At 46.8% G+C, this 20,056-nt stretch overlaps 1 protein-coding gene across 1 annotated transcript in view; it reads right to left on the reverse strand.

Moving 5' to 3' along the window:
- ARHGDIA (Rho GDP dissociation inhibitor alpha) overlaps positions 1-20,056 on the reverse strand; it is a 74,182-nt gene that overhangs the window by 38,066 nt on the left and 16,060 nt on the right. The window lies entirely within an intron of this gene.

A 20,056-nucleotide genomic window follows, 5' to 3' on the forward strand; every position in this document is an offset into this window, starting at 1 on the left:
GGAACGAATTAAGTACTTAACCCGAGGTACCACTGTAACGTGAACTCAGTGAGGCTCCATTCTGACTAGGCATATATCCAGAACAGGCTTTAGGGGTGCTCAGAGGTGCTGCTAGCACCGCCCAGGGGATTTCACATTTGGAGGACAAAGATTTCTCAGCTCCATCCCTCCTGCCGCTGTTGCAATGGGAGAAGCTGCCGCCAAGCCCAGAAAAGGGAAGAGGGTGCCTTTATCTAGGTCAGGGGTAGGCAAACTAAGGCCCGGGGGCCAGATCCGGCCCAATCGCCTTCAAAATCTGGCCCTCAGACGGTCTGGGAATCAGCGTGTTTTTACAAGAGTGGAATGTGTCCTTTTATTTAAAAAGCATCTCTGGGTTATTTGTGGGGCATAGGAATTTGTTCATCCCCCCCCCAAAAAAAAAATAGTCCGGCCCCCCACAAGGTCTGAGGGACAGTGGACCAACCCCCTGCTGAAAAAGTTTGCTGACCCCTGATCTAGGCACTTTCAGAGAAACAGAGTGGGTTTTCACGCTGCTAAAATGGTCCCCAGGTTTCTCCCCTCCTGTTCCCGGAATTCAAAGGCAATCAAGGCTAACCAGGAAGATCAAGTATTTCTAAAAGACTGGAGTAAATTTTTAGTATATTTAAAAGACCATTGTAAACAGTTAAAATCATTAGCGGGGATGTAATGACACTTGTAATGTGGAATCAACTATGGTAACTATAGATATATAACAGATGAATAATGGTAAAAGATGCAGAATACTTTATTTCAAATATGGAACCCATGGAGAGAGGGCAGGAGGTCCACAGGTTTGAAAGAACCTTTTATTTTAATGTTTGAAATGGTTAAAGTTAAAATGTATAAAACTATGTAAAACCAATTTAAAAACAAAACAAACACACAAAGGCAATCAAGGCTGTAGCCCTCTGCTTGCATTTACCTGGGAGAAAGTCCCACAGAAAAGAGTGTAATGCATTTCCACAGAAACGTGCACTGGATCGCACTGCCTGGCTGCAAGCCAAAGCTTGTTTAGGTAAAGGTAAAGGGACCTCTGATCATTAGGCCCAGTCGTTACCGACTCTGAGGTTGTGGCGCTCATCTCGCTTTATTGGCCAAGGGAGCCGGTGTACAGCTTCAGGGTCATGTGGCCAGCATGACTAAGCTGCTTCTGGCAAACCAGAGCAGCGCACGGAAACGCTGTTTACCTTCGCCATTTACCTTCCTGCTGGAGTGGTACCTATTTATCTACTTGCACTTTGACATGTTTTTGAACTGCTAGGTTGCCAGGAGTAGGGACCGAGCAACGGGAGCTCACCCCATTGCAGGGATTCGAACCGCTGACCTTTTGATCGGCAAGTCCTAGGCTCTGTGGTTTAACCCACAGCGCCACCCGCATCCCTAAAGCTTGTTTACATGAAAGCAAATGTACGGGGATTGGTCATTAGTGTTGAGTAAGCAGGGACAAGTCAGGCTGCAACATATTTTCCTGCAGCAAGGCTGATCCACGAATATTGGCACCATATGGCTTTCCCTATAGTATCTGCCCAACTTAATCACCCTAATAAAAAATAATTAGGGAAATGATAATTTGCATTTTTAATAGAAATGCCTTTTTATCTGTGTCGAAAACAATTCCATGTCACAACGGGGACAGGATGGTGGTACTAGAACCAATTTACGGTAATTCTTTATTTGGAAATTTTCTTAATTGCTTTATTTTTGAAAGAATCTCAAAGCATACAAAACAGAAGTCAAATGCAATATATTAGTAAATTAAAATAGCACTGTACTATTCAGTCAGTAACACAAAGACACAGCCACCCCAGATCCCTCTATCCAAAATCCTAGCAGGTCACTTTATAGAACAAAGACAGCTGACCAGAAAAAAATATATAATGGCCATGATGGCTGGGAGTGATGGGAGTTGGAGTCCAGCCACATTTCAAGAAAGCCACAAGTAATCTAATAGGCCATATTCAAAGGTAAAAGCAAGGTGTAACTGTGGCTCAGTCACATGAGAGAGCTATGAAGATCCTAGAAGGAATGTAGATAGAATGTAGGATCTGCTCTGAACCCATCTTTTATTGGTTCACTTTATTCCTGATGGCAATGGGAGAAGAAGAAGAAGAAGAAGAAGAAGAAGAAGAAGAAGAAGAAGAAGAAGAAGAAGAAGAAGAAGAGAAGAAGAAGAAGAGGAGGAGGAGGAGGAGGAGGAGGAGGAGGAGGAGTTTGGATTTGATATTCCGCTTTATCACTACCTGAAGGAGTCTCAAAGCGGCTAGCAACCTCCTTTCCCTTCTTCCCCCACGACAAACACTCTGTGAGGTGAGTGAGGCTGAGAGACTTCAGAGAAGTGTGACTGGCCCAAGGTCACCCAGCAGCTGCATGTGGAGGAGCGGAGACGCGAACCCGGTTCCCCAGATTACGAGACTACCGCTCTTAACTGGAGAACTTTGTTCTTGGCTAAAGTTTGAATAGTCTTGTCCAGGGCTTTTGCCATTGTAAGTCAAGTCAGGAACTGTGGACTATTTCATACTTATTATTAATAGAGGTTAAACCCATGTCTGTTATGGAGTGGACACTCAGAAATAATATTTATTAATTTCCTAAATTTTATGTATATAAAATTGACTGTGGAAAAATCTCAAAGCAATTCAAAGAAGATAAAACAGTAAAATCAAGAAAGAAATCACAACCCTACTTTAAGTCATACAGAAGTTAAAATATTAAAACAGATTAAAATCACCACAACTTTCTAAGCATCAGGGTAGGCTTGTCTAAACAGGAACGCTTTTTTGCAGGCGCTGAAAAGAGCACAGCGAAGGTGCCTGCTTGCTTTCAATAGGCAGGGAGTTCCAAAGTGTAGTGCTGCCACGCTAAAAAACCGAGTTCTTACAAACGTGGAACAGGCATTACTGTATGTGGCACCTGTCGTTGTGCCAGTTCTGCTGATCGAAGCAGTCAGCTGGTGATCTCTGAGCTGAAGCAATTGTAGTTATCTTAACACTGTATTTGTAAAAGATACATTTGCAAACGTGACTTTTGCATTTGTGGCACAGCTCCAAGCTCTATGTGGCGAACACAATTGTTGCATGTACTTCAGTGTTTACACTGTGTACCCTGCCTGGTTCAGAGCTTCTGCATGTGTACACAGTTATTTCAAAACATCTATGTACATAATAATAAATGCACTTTGGAACTTCCAGCCAGTTGAGATCAAGCAGGCATATTTTGGTGCTTGCTTATAAAACCCTTTTTTGTTTAGGCAAGCCTTGCCAGCCATGTAGATGCTCTCATGTTTTTATCTTTTCCGTCTGTTAGTTTTTCTCGTTTTTAAATATTTTTAACTGTTTCATTGAAAAATAATATTTATTGTAAACGGCTTAGAGGTTTGGTGGCAATCAACCTGTATATAAATGTTATAAATAAATGAATAATCTATACTTTGTGCCCACTGTGCAATACACACACCCTGGTTCTATTTGTCACACAAAGTGGAGCTGCCCACCCTCTTACATCTTTAGAGGTGCGCTTACTTAGAGGTGAGATTCCAGATCCTCCTTTGACTGTCTGGGACAATCTAAATCCTCAGAGCGTGGAGGGAATGGATTGATGGATCCCCTGGGAATGGATAATAATAATAATAATAATAATAATAATAATAATAATAATAATAATAATTTATTATTTATATCCCGCCCATCTGGCTGGGCCTTCCCAGCCACTCTGGGCGGCTTCCATAAAAACCAAAAATACAGTAAAATCACACGTTAAAAACTTCCCTGAACAGGGCTGCCTTTTTTTTTTTTTTAAATAAAAATTTTATTAAATTTTCACATTTTTATCAAGACAAACATACACACACATAAACAAAGACAACACGTATGAAGTTTCATAACCTTACTTTCCTAACCCCAGTTCCTGACCTCCCCCCACCACCCCCTTCATACATCCTAGTTCAATTAAATTAACTCAGCAAATTCATATCTCTCATCCTTTACATATTATTATTGTATATATATATTTTTAAAAAACCTTTTACTTAGCCAGATTTTACTTATCCAATTTTCTTATAAATATTAAAACCTTTTCTAAGGTCGACTCAAGTTCCTTCCACGAATTTCCCTTTTATCTTAAAAATAAATCATAATAATCAAACAGAAAAGTCATAAAGATTTTTTTTTTAAAAAATTTCTCCTTTCCCCCCCCCCCCAGCCCGGTTTCTGTCCCTTCCAAATGTCCCCACGTCCACAAAAACAGTTTTTAGCCTGGATTCCTCACATCTGAGGCCTTTAAGTCCCTGTCAGTCTCTCTTTGCCGATCTTGTTGGTAGCCCTCCTCATTGGTCCTCAGGTTTCGAGGAAGTTCCAGCTCGGTCTCATCAGAATTTCTTCCATCCAAAGTGCTTGACACCAGCTGCTGCAGAAGGTCAACCAATCCATACTCGAAGAGGAAGCCCCAATCATATTTCTTATTTCTTTTAAATTCAAATATTCCAAATGTTCCAGGGGCTTCCTCCCTCCTCTTTCGCATCTTTAGCAGATTTGTAATCCAAGGGTCTTCTTCTTTGTATTCTAACAATGTAAGCTTGTGGTTGGTAGTCTCCATCTGTACTGGCCCTTGCTCACTCTCCCCCTGTTCCAAAGTTATCTCTTCTGATTCAGCTGCAGATTTTTTCCCAGTCAAGTCCATTGTGCCTTCAGCAGAGTCACTTATTTTAGAGTTCAAGGTTATAAGTTGTTTACTCATGACCGAAGTCTGCTCCTGCAGTTTTCCCACAAGAAAAAACATTCTTTCTAACTCTGCCTGTAATTTTCCATCTGCAGCCATTGTAATGTTTCAATGTTTCCCCTAGGGGGATTCTAGTTACTTAATAGTCTTTTCCTAATAGTCCTTTACCTTGTTTTTTCCCTACTTTATTTCCAACCACTTTAGTTCAAATGTAGCAAATTAAGTCCAAAAAGGTGTTAAATAATAAAGTTTTTGACTTTCGCTGCCCGTTTGACAGCTCCTTTGACAGCTGTCAAACTCCTCGTTCCTTTTTCTCCAGCTCACGTAGAGGACACCCCCAGGTCTGGGGAGGTTTAAACAAAAACTTCTAAAATTCCACTTACTCTCCAGCACAAATCTTCTTCTGTCAAATTCGTGCAAATATTATCTTTTTACAAAACACCAAAGAAAGAACTCTCCACCTTAGTTCTCCGATCTTTGCTTTAAATTTTCTGTAGGCAGGGGGGTGCGGACTTCCCTTTAGCACATCCCCCGATCGTGCCGAATTCAAGGATAAAATTTTTAAAGTCCAAATTCCAATCTACTCACGGATTAGTTAAAGTCCGAATTTCAGGGAAGAAAGTCAGCGGTCTCCGGCCATGGCTCGCGGCTTCGCTCCACTGCAGTAGTGGTCTACTCACAGCACCACGCCACTCCCCGTACCCTCTCCGCAGCCTTTAAAAAGGCTCTTCGTGGGTCGGGGGGGGCGCTTTAGGTGCCCGCCGAGTCACCAGGTCCGCAGGCTTCCGCGCCTGCGGTTTCTAAGGGTCCCCGCGTCGCCGTCGCGGTAAGACCCGTCTGCAATGGAGCCGATTCCCTCCGGAGCTCGGAGGGAATCCGCCATTAACCGGATTGCGCTAACCCGGAAGGAACAGGGAACAGGGCTGCCTTAAGATGTCTTCTGAATGTCAGGTAGTTTCATCGCTTTGACATCTGCTGGAAGGGCGTTCCACAGGGTGGGCGCCACTACCGAGAAGGCCCTCTGCCTGGTTCCCTGTAGCTTTGCTTCTCGCAATGAGGGAACCGCCAGAAGGCCCTCGGCGCTGGACCTCAGCGTCCGGGCAGAATGATGGGGGTGGAGACGCTCCTTCAGGTATACTGGACCGAGGCCGTTTAGGGCTTTAAAGGTCAGCACCAACACTTTGAATTGTGCTCGGAAACATACTGGGAGCCAATGTAGGTCTTTCAAGACCGGTGTTATATGGTCTCGGCGGCCGCTCCCAGTCACCAGTCTAGCTGCCGCATTCTGGATTACTTGTAGTTTCCGAGTCACCTTCAAAGGTAGCCCCACGTAGAGTGCATTGCAGTAGTCCAAGCGGGAGATAACCAGAGCATGCACCACTCTGGCGAGACAGTCCGCAGGCAGATAGGGTCTCAGCCTACGTACCAGATGGAGCTGGTAAACAGCTGCCCTGGACACAGATTTGACCTGTGCCTCCATGGACAGCTATGAGTCCAAAATGACTCCCAGGCTGCGCACCTGGTCCTTCAGGGGCACAGTTACCCCATTCAGGACCAGGGAATCCTCCACACCTGCCCGCCTCCTGTCCCCCAGAAACAGTACTTCTGTCTTGTCAGGATTCAACCTCAATCTGTTAGCCGCCATCCATCCTCCAACCGCCTCCAGACACTCACACAGGACCTTCACTGCCCTCACTGGTTCTGATTTAAAAGAGAGGTAGAGCTGGGTATCATCTGCATACTGATGAACACCCAGCCCAAACCTCCTGATGATCTCTCCCAGCGGCTGCATGTAGATGTTGAAAAGCATGGGGGAGAGGACAGAACCCTGAGGCACCCCACAAATGAGAGCCCAGGGGTCTGAACACTCATCCCCCACCACCACTTTCTGAACACGGCCCAGGAGGAAGGAGCGGAACCACTGTAGGACAGTGCCCCCAGCTCCCAGCCCCTCAAGACGGTCCAGAAGGATGTTATGGTCGATGGTATCAAACGCCGCTGAGAGATCCAGCAGAACTAGGAAACAGCTCTCACCTTTGTCCCTAGCCCGCCGGAGATCATCAACCAGTGCGACCAAGGCAGTTTCAGTCCCATGATGAGGCCTGAATCCCGACTGGAAGGGATCCCCTAGTTTGTGGGAATATCTAATTCCATCACTGTCTCTCTGTCTCTCTCAAACACACACACACACACACACACACAAATATTGGAGCTTCAGGAATTATAGGCCCATAAGGCAGATGTCCTCGTTTAATCATCTCATCTGCAGAAATTAACGAACTAATTAGGGAGAGGAATAAGTTCCGCAGCCTAATGTTAACTAATACTGTCAAGCAGAACCAGTCACCTTTCCTCAGAGACAGCAGCAGCTGCAGCTTAATTACAAGTGACAGCACTGCTCACAGATAGAGGAAAGAAATCCCCACCTCCAGGAAGGGGAGATGAGCGCTGTTAGCAGCAGCTTGTTTACTCAGCAAGAAGTTGATTTTGGGGTACATTAGCACATGGGCATAGGCAGGATATTGGGGGGGACCTTTTGTGGGTGGGCAGAACCTCAGTTTGCTATGTATTTTTACTAATTTATATTTATTTGGGCAGTAGCTACCCCTTCTTGCCTCCCCCTTGGCTATGGGCATGCATTAGCATGGTGCAGGGGGGAGATATGATGGCCCCCTTGTAGCCGCTATTGAGAGGAGGACTTGGAACATCCTGCAGGAGAAGGCAGAAAGTGTGTGTGCGTGTGTGTGTGTGTGTGTGTGTGTGAGAGAGAGAGAGAGAGACTAGACACATATAAAAAACGTTGTGAAAAAAAATATTGAATCTGCCATAGCTCACAATCGCCATCTAGTGTCACATTTGTATAATTCACTTTAGTAAAGGTAAAGGGACCCCTGAACTTTAGGTCCAGTTGCGGACGACTCTGGGATTGTGGCGCTCATCTCGCTTTACTGGCCAAGGGAGCCGGCGTACAGCTTCCGGGTCACGTGGCCAGCATGACTAAGCCTCTGGTGAACCAGAGCAGCACACAGAAATGCCGTTTACCTTCCCGCCAGAGTGGTACCTATTTATCTACTTGCACTTTGACATGCTTTCAAACTGCTAGGTTGGCAGGAGCAGGGACTGAGCAACAGGAGCTCACCCCATTGCGGGGATTCAAACCACCGACCTTCCGATCAGCAAGCCCTAGGCTCTGTGGTTTATAATTCACTTTACAACACACTTAAATGCTTTATTTGAAGCTGTATAGCTGAGTCCAGAGGGAACGCGGGTAGCGCTGTGGGTTAAACCACAGAGCCTAAGGCTTGCCGATCAGAAGGTTGGCGGTTTGAATCCCTGCGACAGGGTGAGCTCCCATTGCTCGGTCCCTGCTCCTGCCAACCTAGCAATTAGAAAGCACGCAGTGCAAATAGATAAATAGGTACCGCTCCAGCAGGAAGGTAAACGGTGTTTCTGTGCACTGCTCTGGTTCACCAGAAGCAGCTTAGTCATGCTGGCCACATGACCCGGAAAAACTGTCTGTGGAAGTGGACAAACGCCAGCTCTATGCCTGTAAAGCGAGATAAGCGCTGCAACCCCAGAGTCGTCCACTACTGGACCTAATAGTCAGGGGTCCCTTTACCTTTACCTGTAGCTGAGTCCAGAGAGAGAGAAATTGCTGAAACAACGCACATAGAAGCCAGTGTAGCATTGTGGTTAGAGTGTTGCACTAAGACCTGAGAGATCAGTTCAAACGCCCAGTCTGCCATAAAGCTCACCACTCACTGTATTTTACCCCAACCTACCTCACGGGTTTGTTATGAGGATAAATGGGCGGAAGTAGAACTGTCGTGTGGTTCCTTGAGAAACACTGTGTTTTCATGTGTTCCACCCCCAAACCAGCTGTGATCCGATTTGAAAATGTAAGCCACATGGAGACACCCATGTTCCCACTCTGCCCACTGGTCTGGACAGACAGCAGGAGACGTGGAAACACATTTAACCCTACTGATGTGTACAACAACCAGCAAATGTGCTTTGAAACATGGGTGGGTGGGTGTGATCTCACTGCATTTTAAGCCAGCAATGTGTACACAGCCAAGGAGTGGAAGGGAGATCATCAATGAGTAGAAGCAGGTTCAAGAAGAAAATCAAGTCTAGCTCAATAGTGTCTGCTACACAGATTGGCAGCAACTGTCCAGGGTTTCAGCCAGAGATCTTTCCCAGGTGCTGTGGCTCAAACCTTGGAGTTTTTATGTGCAAGGTGTGTATTCTGCCACTGAGCCAGGGCAGGACATAAGTAGAATTGGCAGCTCCTTGCCTTCTCCACAAGCGTTAACATCTTTGGAAGAGGAACATGCAGTTAAGAAGCACTGCCATCCACCCATTTGCTGCAGTCATCTATTCTCTCACCCACAGAGCATTACTGGAGTTGTGCTTGCAAAATCAAGACAAAAAGAGGATGGACCAGTAGAGTGGTGTACCACCTAAGTGGGAGAAACCATTCCTGAATGTTCTGATGCTGTTTTAAGAGTAGCAGTTGTCATATCTGGGCCCACAGCAAGCAAATCGACATGTGAAAGCACAGCCCCCACTCTTCGGTTTGGGAATCCCTTAACCAAATTACTTTTCCCTGTGTAAATGTGTAGAATTATGGGGGTGGAAGAAAGTGGTAGTGGGGAACATCTAAAAGGGATGGGGAGGTTTCTTCGCCCCCTGGGTCATTCCAGGCGGGAGCTTAATTTGCATATGGGTCCATTAGATATTGCAAAGGGATTGTTAGCCTCAGGGTTTTTGTTACATATCTGAAATATACTCAGAGTCGAGAGTGGATTTCATGCTCCTTATTCAGCTCATAGTGGTGAGGAGGAATGGAACTTCCCCCAGAATGTCTGCTTTATATACATTATTTACACAATGGGCCCCACGTGATTGGCTACTTCCGGGATTCACCTGTGGGCCAATCAGGTTGCGGATTCACTTCCAACTGGAGCTGGATTGGGTGGCTCCTGTGGACCAATCAGACTGCTGCATTTTGGATCCTATTCAACTCAGTACATAACAATATCATTTCCACCCCCCACCCACCTAGGAAGGGTGCATCTGGATTAAATGGGAGGCAAGGGAATAGAAGTCATTATTTTAATGGCAATGATGTTGTTTGAAAAAAAAAAAACTTGTACGCAGGAGCAGGAACAGTGATCCCACAAAAACTACAACAACAACCATCTGGAGTATCACCTTTCAGAAATTAGACAAGTCCAGTTTCAAAACCAGCAAAGTTCTTCATTCCTATAGCAATTCCCCTCTGTAACATCCGCCATTTGTCAAGCAGAACTTTTTCTTCTGTACTTACTGACAAGGAAGTGGCTCCATGGCCTCCTGGGCCCCATCAGGGCTGTGACAAGCATGAGTTTATAGGATCCCGCCAAGTGCCACCGCTGCTCAGCCAGTGGAAAATTACTGGCTGGAAGCGACTGACAAATTGGTGGTCATAAACTATGTGCTATGTCCTCCTCCTGAGCCCTGGCACTCATGGCTGCAGCAGTGGCTGAAGGGCCATGGAGCAAGGAGGAGAAAGAGATGGCACACATGGAGGAATCAGAGAACTGGGGATCAGGAGACAGAGTGAGGTATGGGTGCTACACAGGAAAATCCAGCACAGTGGTACCTCTGGTTGCGAACGGGATCCATTCTGGAGGCCTGTTCGCAACATGAAAAGCCCGCAACCTGAAGCGCTGTATCTGCGCAGGTGCATGGCACAATTTGGTGTTTGTGCACATGCGCGAAGCACAGTTTAGCGCTTCTGTGCTTGCGCGAGCGGCAAAACCTGGAAGTAACCCTTTCCGGTACTTCCGGGTCACCGCAGGACACAACCTGAAAAAACGTAACATGAAGCAAACGTAACATGAGGTATTATTGTACTTTTTTCATCCGGAACTCACCGGAACTCAGTTCTGGCATCTCTCAGGTGGGAACCATGGCCATTATAAGAGAACAAGGGAGGCATGCATGGTGAGTTCCAGCACCTCTTTTTCGGGGGGGGGGGGGGGAAGCACAGGGAAAAATCCATAGACCACTGCAGGGATGGGGAACCCATGGCTCTCTGGATGTTGCTAGACTACAACCCCCATCATTCCTCAGCGGCCTTTGGCCATGCTGGCTGGGGCTGATGGGAAGAGGAGTTTAACAAACACAGCCTGGGTTAATGGCCCCATTGCATCCAGTAGCTCCTTAGACTGCTCCTTAGACTGCTCTTTCATACTATATCCATGCTAGCCTGCCCCTCCACTTCCCCAAAACCTGCAACAGCTTTGAGTTTCCCCCCACAAACATCTGGTATATAAACTTTATGAAATAAATAAGTAAACAAACAAACACACACTGAACTCTGATATTCTCTCTCTCTCTCTCTCTCTCTCTCTCTCACACACACACACACACACACACACACTCACATTCACTCTCTCTCTCACACACACACAGATCAGCTCTCCACCCAGACCTCATAAGGTAACATAAAAAGGTAAAGGGACCCCTGACCATTAGGTCCAGTCATGACCGACTCTGGGGTTGTGGCGCTCATCTCGCTTTATTGGCCAAGGGAGCCAGCATACAGCTTCTGGGTCATGTGGCCAGCATGACTAAGCCGCTTCTGGTGAACCAGAGCAGCGCACGGAAACACCGTTTACATTCCGGAGCAGTACCTATTTATCTACTTGCACTTTGACGTGCTTTCAAACTGGTAGGTTGGCAGGAGCAGGGACCGAGCAACGGGAGCTCACCCCATTGCGGGGATTCAAACTGCCAACCTTCTGATTGGCAATACCTAGGCTCTGTGGTTTAGACCACAGTGCCACCCTCACTTATTTTCTCTCACTGCCTTACTCTGCCTGTTGGTGGGGACCAGGTTAGCATCTCTTGTTTCCATCTTTTCCCCAACTACAGGACAGCCACACATACTTGGAACTTATCCTGCACTGAAAGTGATGCTCCCTCCAGAGCAAAGCTTAAATGCATCCTGAACTGGGTGCCTATATTGGGGGTGGGCAGAGGTGAGAGGCATTTAATCTCATGTGACAAGCCGTTTGAAATGGAAACAAGGTGTTTCCCAGCCTGGCGCACATAAATCTGAAGGACTGCTAGTTCCTTCCCTTCTTCTCCTCCAGTCAAAATTATTGGGGATTAGAGAAATGTCATGACTGCCCATGAAGAGGGGGCTGGGGCTAATTGCACGACCAATGCACATCCCACATGGTATTAAGAAATCAATGGGTTTTATCCCACAACTAGCCTACTCTCCGGATTCAACTCGGTCAATAATATATTGGAAAAGTGTCCATCCCATATCTTGACTGCTCCTGTTCTCTCAGTGGTTGTGTAATTAAAAAGTCCATCAGGTTCTGGAGATCCCTTCATCCATCTCTGCAAGTACTGGTCCAATGTAATCATGCTGCAATGTTGGGGGCAGGTTTTGGTTTTTTTAAGGGTGACTGCAGGCAGTCACACTGACACTTCAATTCCCTCAATAATATCATCCTATACTGAACACCTTAGCCCATATCTTATCTGATAAGCATTTGCTGTTACTGTACAAGGTGAGACACCCCCATTTCATGAATATAAGTTGAAAAGAGGATCACAGCATATATAAGCATAAGCTAAGGTGACCACAGGGACGCAGGTAGCGCTGTGGGTTAAAGCCTCAGCGCCTAGGGCTTGCCGATCGAAAGGTCGGCGGTTCGAATCCCTGCGGCGGGGTGCGCTCCCGCTGCTCAGTCCCAGCGCCTGCCAACCTAGCAGTTCGAAAGCACCTCCGGGTGCAAGTAGATAAATAGGGACCGCTTACCAGCGGGAAGGTAAACGGCGTTTCCGTGTGTGGCTCTGGCTCTGGCCAGAGCAGCGATGTCACGCTGGCCACGTGACCCGGAAGTGTCTCCGGACAGCGCTGGCCCCTGGCCTCTTAAGTGAGATGGGCGCACAACCCCAGAGTCTGTCAAGACTGGCCCGTACGGGCAGGGGTACCTTTACCTTTACCTTAAGGTGACCACAGTGTATAGTGGACGCGGGTGGTACTGTGGTCTAAACCATTGGGCCTCTTGGGCTTGTCGATCAGAAGGTTGGCGGTTTGAATCCCTGCTACGGAGTGAGCTCCCGTTGCTCTGTCCCAACTTCTGCCAACCCAGCAGTTCGAAAGTATGCCAGTGCAAGTAGATAAACAGGCACCGCTGTGGTGGAAAGGTAAACAGCGTTTCCATGCACTTTGGTTTCCATCACGGTGTTCCGTCGTGCCAGAAGCGGTTTGGTCATGCTGGCCACATGATCCAGAAAGCTGTCTGTGAACAAATGCCAGCTTCTCTAGATGTTAGATCCTGCCTGAGATCCTGTACCTGTACTTGCCTGGTTTCCTGCCTCGTGTCCTGCCTTGGCCCTGTCAGACTGACTCCTAGTGGAACCTTCGGATTCTGGACCAGTCCTGGACTGCGTTTCATGGGTTACCCCTGGGCCCAGCACACAGAGGTCCTTTACCTACCTTTTTACATCCACATAAGCTGAGAGGAACACCACAATGAACTAGTCTCAATTGCTATGTTCTGCCTCCCTTCTCTGCCTCCATCCATCTTGGGAGACAATGCAGTTGTCCCACTTTGGGATAAGGACAGGAGTGTAAACATACTCGGAATGTGGCCTTGGGAGTACTATGAAAAAATGATCCTTTCTCTGCTCCCCCCCCCCAAAAAAAAACCCCCATTCCCTCCCTTTTTTCTGTTTTCAGTTTAATCTTGGAAATATCCAAGAACTTTGCTGTAAACTTTCCCACTCCCCAAACCTCTTGGCCCCAGGGGACGTTTTTTTTTTTCATGATTCCAAAAGCACAGCCATCTCAGGCAGTGCCAGTTGCCCACCTACACATGGATTGGGTTCCTCTGTCTCCTTTAGGCTGCTCCATCATCCCACCAGTTAGCAGTTAATTCCACTGACATTTATTGACATTTGGAAGGTTGGGCGGAGTGAGGGGGGGAACCCTGGCTCTGTGGAGGCTGCCAGACACAGCATGCACCCTGCGGTAGCAATAACAGGCTAGCTCTACGCATCCTCCCATTTCCATACTAATCACCTCCCCAACCCCAAACCACCTGCACGCCCAGACAGCAGCCCCAGGCCCTGGAAAGAGCCAGTGCCAAGGAGCAGTCGCTGCCACCTGTGCTATAGAGCAGCAGGCAGGACAAGAAGTGCTCAGAGAATTCCACTGGCGACACGCAAGGCCGAAAGAGTGATGCAGAGCCCCACATGGAGCCCAGTAACAAAGGGGTTGGGGGAGAGTACAAAGAAACACTCTGTGACATTGTGCTCACTCTGGTGCTAGAGAGGGAATATCTTTTTGTGGGCTTCTTTTCTACAGTTCAGGAATGTGCCCCCACCCCCCAATATGGCTCGACTACAACTTCCATCTTTCTTTGACCATTGGCTTCGTCTAACAGAATCTAGAGAGCCACAGATTCTCCATCCCTGCACTGGCTCCCCTCCATAAAAGACAAGTGAAGTTCAGGGAGCATGAAGACCATGGAAAGTACCCCGAAATTCCTAATTTTGAGGACAAGCTCCCTCCTTGTCCTGGTTCTCATGTGCAGCTATCACTCCACAGCTCTTAAACGGCCACTGGGTTAAGCAATTTACACAGCATTGGGTGCACTTGTGTGAATTATCCAAGTCAATCATCATCCCATTTATTGCAAAGCAATAATTGCATCTGTACTGCCTTCCAATTGTGATGGCTTCAGATGAGAGTAGAAAACCCAAATGATTAGTCAAGTTAGAAAGCAACAAGCAGTGCCTTCTCAAAGGACCTTGCAGACCCTTTGATATCAGAACGGGAGCTATGAGCTTCACACACTAACACTTTCCACACAAATTGGGAGAGGGAGGGAACAGAGACAGGACTGCAGCTCTGGTTTCAGAGTACCAGGTGAGATGGCACTCTCAAAGAAAACAGAAGCAGCAGCAGTAGTTGCCTGGGAGGAGAGAAGGACTCCTTCCCAACCACTGAGTTTCTCCCCAAAAAGAACAAAGCCAGAGTGCTAACGATTTGGAAGAGAGGAAGTAGCTGTCAATTCCGCCTTATCAAAAGCATTCAGTATGTAATTTGGGGTGGCCAGTGGTCTGGGGTGATGGGGATTGTGGTTCATTCCAGCAACACTTGGAGGGCCCTATCCCTGAACTGTAAGAGGCAAGGAGCCCTCTCAAGTGCTTGATGGACAGGATGTTAAAGAGGATGAGGTGTCAGATATGTTCCTTTGTACAGGGTGAGTCCTTTAAAAGAGGCCCCGTGGAAGCAGAGTACACATGTTCCACAGGGCCTCTTTTAAAAGACTCACCCTGTATATAGACCCCTTCTGACACAAAGGGAGCTGTCACAAGCAGACTAAGGATATTGACTTCCTCTAAAGGTAAAGAAAGGGTAAAGGACCCCTGGACAGTTAAGTCCAGTCAAAGGCAACTATGGGGTTGCGGCACTCATCTCACTTTTAGGCCAAGGGAACCGGCGTTTGTCCACAGACAGCTTTCCGGGTCATGTGACCAGCATGACTAAACCGCTTCTGGCACAGCGGAACACCATGACGGAAACCAGAGTGCATGGAAATGCTGTTTACCTTCCTGCCATAGTGGTGCCTATTTATCTACTTGCACTGGTTTGCTTTCAAACTGCTAGGTTGGCAGGAGCTGGGACAGAGCAATGGGAGCTCACTGTGTCTTAGGGATTGGATCTGCCGACCTTTTGATTTGCAAGCCCAAGAGGCTCAGTGGTTTTTAGACCACAGCACCACCTGCATCCCCATAGTCACCTTTGACTGGACTTAACCATCCAGGGGTCCTTTACCTTTTACCTTGACTTCCTCTAAGACAGAGTCACTCAGATAACACCAGTCCCAACTGAATTAATCAAACTAAATCTGAGGAGGAGGACAGAAGGCCCCTTTTGCAGTAGAAACTATTCTAAGGAACATTATACTCAGAGGACAGCAGCTGTACCACAGCTAACAGAAACTTCCACAAGACCTTTTCTCCAAGGAGCTCAGCTCTCTTCTTCTCATCTTATATAACTTCCACTGTATCTGACACAAATGCATCCTTTGAATCTTGTTTATGTGTTCCCACAGACACACAAAGTTAGGTACAACCAGAATAATGGAAGGGGTGAGGGGAAAGAACCCTCACAAACCAGCTACCAACAAAGCGCTACTGAAGAGGTGACCATAGATCACAATCACCTGAGTGGTTATTGATGAGCACTTGCTCTCTCACCATCACTTGTACTAACCCCTCCAGCTACTGTTGTGCCACTGGGGTACTTCTAGATTCTTCCTGTGACATAAAATCAATTTCTTTGTAGCAGCATTCCTCAAGCCCAAGCCTTGCTGGCTCCTGAAAGATACCAGACGATAAATAAAATACCCAAGTAGAGCATTCAGAAATAAGATTTCACATTTAGTTCTAGCAACCAGGGCCAGAGCTCCATGGTGGAGTGTCTGCTTTGCATGCAGAAGGTACCAGTTGCCATCCTTGGTGTCTCCAGTACAAAGACTCCTGCCTGAAACTTGTCTATAAAGCAACAACCAATCAGTATAGACAATACTGAGCCAGGCTTACCAATGGCCTCATTCAATATAAGGCATCTCCCTATGTAATGTATTGAAATACCTTTTCCAAGAATTCGACAACGTGCCATTGTCATAACATATAATTTGTCACACAATGTGCTTTATATTAACAGGCATTGGTGTGCAGCACATCTATTACAGTGGTAGGTACCTTGGTTGTCAAACTTAATCCTTTCTGGGAGTCCATATGACTCCAGGAGTGGTTCAAAAATCAAGGCACGGCTTCCGATTGGCTGCAGGAGCTTCCTGCACTCAAATGGAAGCTGTGTTGGATGTTCAGCTTCCAAAAAAGTTGGCAAACCAAAACACGCACTTCCAGGTTTGCTGTGTTCGGGAGCCAAAATGTCTAAGTACCAAGGCATTTGACAACCAAGGTATGACTGTATAGCAAGTATCCCATACTGTCAAAATGTTTTGGACTACAACTCCCATCAGCCACAGCCAACACAGCCATGCTGATTGGTTGCTGAGAGCTGTAGCCCAAAGCAGCTGGAGGACATGAGGTTGTGGAAGGCTGATGTATGTTTTTGTGCGGGGAAAGTTTTCATTCCCATTATAGCCTAACACAGTGTTTCCCCAACTTTGTAGTTTTTGGACTACAACTCCCATCATCCCTAGCTAGCAGAACTAGTGGTCAGGGATGATTGGAATTGTAGTCCAGAAACAGCTGGAGACCCATGTTTGGGGGGAAATCGTCAAACATATACCCAGTTCTGCCATTGCTTCACATTCTAGTGATCAACAAAACAGAATCCTAGTAAGAGCAGGTTTGACTCTCAGTGGCTGGAATCACTAGAAAGGTGGGAAAGATTTAGCACTTACTTCCACAGTGTCCCTAAATCATTCTTTCACTCCCTGCCCTTTTAATGAATAGTACCCATTCACATGTGTACCCATTCACAAATATATAGTACCCATTCACAAAGGAAAGTGCATGGCAACACTATTACGGTGAGACCAACCAGCCCTCATCCATAATGGTGGGTTACATCTTCTGAGGGCCCTCGCATACAAACTGTCCTTCTGCATGCAACTCACCTGTATGAAGCCTATCTTACACCGCAGGCTCTGTATTGGTCTGCTGATGCTCTTGACCCCCAAAATTCACACTTGCTGCTCTGCTAATACTGACAAGAAAACGTGGGCCCCTCCAAACTGGTGTTTCATTGTGGAAGTTTTCTGCAACGTGCTCTTGATACAATAATAGCAGTGCCTCCACTCCTTAATATTAAGCAATGGGTAGGCAGATCAAGCCAGAATTAAGGACTAGTTAAGATTCAGTTTCCCTTATTCCTTCCTGACCTTTGTACATAAGCACATCAGTCTAGGCTCCAAGATGAACGGAAAATTCCCCAAGATGTGTAGTGAACCCTTTTACAAACATAAAAAGTTCAGCACAGGTATTTTTAAGCATATATTGTGGTCATTTTTAGTAAGTGGGTCACAGGGCATTCAGTTTCATGGTATAGTGGTACCTTGGTTCTCAAACGGCTTAGTTGTCGAACAAATTGGCTCCTGAATGCTGCAAACCCAGAATTAAGTGTTCTGGTTTGCAAACATTTTTTGGAAGCTGAACGTCCGACGCTCCTGCAGCCAATCAGAAGCCATGCCTTAGTTGTCGAACGGTTTCAGGAGTTGAACAGACTCCTGGAATGAATTAAGTTCGAGAACCAAGGTACCACTGTATCCCTGTAGGTCAAGCCAGTAGAAGCTTAGGGATTAAGTAAAGGTAAAGGTAAAGGGAACCCTGACCATTAGGTCCAGTCGTGACCGACTCTGGGGTTGCGGCGCTCATCTCGCTCTATAAGCCGAGGGATCCGGCGTTTGTCTGCAGACAGATTTTGGGTCATGTGGCCAGCATGATTAAGCCACTTCTGGCGAAACCAGAGCAGTGCACGGAAACACCGTTTACCTTCCTGCCGGAGCGGTACCTATTTATCTACTTGCACATTATGTGCTTTCGAACTGCTAGGTTGGCAGGATCAGGGACCGAGCAACGAGAGCTCACCCCGTAGTGGGGATTCGAACTGCCAACCTTCTGATTGGCAAGTCCTAGGCTCTGTGGTTTAACCCACAGCGACACCCACGTCCCAGGGATGAAGTACTCTGTGTTAAACTTTACTGATTCTAAAAACTGGCCCCAGGAACAGAATACTGGACTAGAAAGTGGACCATTGGGGTAATGTAGGCAGTGGCATTGGAAGAATCTTCAGTCCTCCAGATGTTATTAGGCTCCAACTCGCATCAGCCTGGCCAATGGCCCTGTTGTAGTCCAGGATCATCTGGAGAGCTCCAGGCTCCCCACTACTAGTTTAATGGAACAAGATTGCTCCTAAAAGTGAGCGAGCAATGACTGCCAGGTCCCAGAGCTTTTATTGAGACAGGCAACAGTAAACAGCCTCCATTTGAAATTCATGAACCTTCCCCATAATCTAACTCCAAGTTCGTTACCATCTCCCATTCCCCAAGGGGGAAACAACCCATCAGCAAATGCCAGCACAGAAAGGCAGGGACCCACAGGCACTTTAAGAGCAGGGAAAATGTAAAATGCAAAAGGGTTTGTGATCAGAAAGAACAATAAGGTGTTGTGAGTAACTCCAGCTCCGCCAGGCACTGCTCATTGCATTTGATTGAGTAGACCTGAAGTTTCAGATTCAGGCTGCGAAGCAGCAGGGAAGGCAAAAATTAAATAAGTCTGACATTTTTAATAACAATTTTCAAACAGTTGGAAGCCAGCGGCACCTTCTTCCTATGGAAATGCACAGCCCGCGGTAGATTTGCCACTTTGGGCTGAGCTGTTTGCATTTAATGACAAATCCTTTCCAAATCTCGCACTCTGCAGAAGCGGCCGGGCCCAGAGGAGTTTCAAGTTTCAGAGAAATTAATTCAAAAATGGTAACAAGGCGAAGATTAAAAACAAACATGAGATGCTCAGAAGGAGAGGAGTTTCAGGGCATGAATGCCACTTTGTTAAGGTTCCAGCGAGAGGTGGGATGGGGCACAGAGCTCAGTCAACGGCCCATAGGCAGGTGGCACTTGGCTAGGAAAGGAGGAGAGGAGGTGCCCAGGCCACAGCAGCCCCTCTTGTCCAGGTGGGCAGTCAGAGTGGCAAAGAAGCCTGAAGCCTGGAAGTGCTGTGAAACTACTCCGTGCTCCCCAAAGACAATCTTCCTCACCAAATATTACATGTTTGGTGGCAGGGTCTTGAATCTGCCAGCCACTCTCTGCAGAAACCACATCATCATCATCATCATCATCATCATCATCATCATCATCATCATCATTATTATTATTATTACAGCTGTTAGGATGAACACAACAATTTCCTCTCCCCCCAACCCCACTACTGGTCTCCTTCCCACCTACCCTTCTACTGATCCTTCAAGGCCACTTCTCACCACTTCTTCCCTAGGAAACGAAAGCTACCCCTAGAAATCAATGGGCCAAGTGTCGTTAACAGCAGAGCCAAAGAAGCTAACAGAGCCATTCCATTTTCTAATGGAAGCCTTGTCCAAGTGAGAACAAAAAAGGGAACACAAACTTTGGCAAAAAAATAAATAAAAATAAAGGCTTAGTGTTGTTGTTTAGTCGTGTCCAACTCTTCGTGACCCCATGGACCAGAGCACACCAGGCACTCCTGTCTTCCACTGCCTCCCGCAGTTTGGTCAAACTCATGCTGGTAGCTT

This window comes from Podarcis cretensis (genome assembly GCF_951804945.1).
Source record: "Podarcis cretensis genome assembly, chromosome: 2".
In the NCBI taxonomy this organism is placed as follows: Eukaryota; Metazoa; Chordata; class Lepidosauria; order Squamata; family Lacertidae; genus Podarcis; species Podarcis cretensis.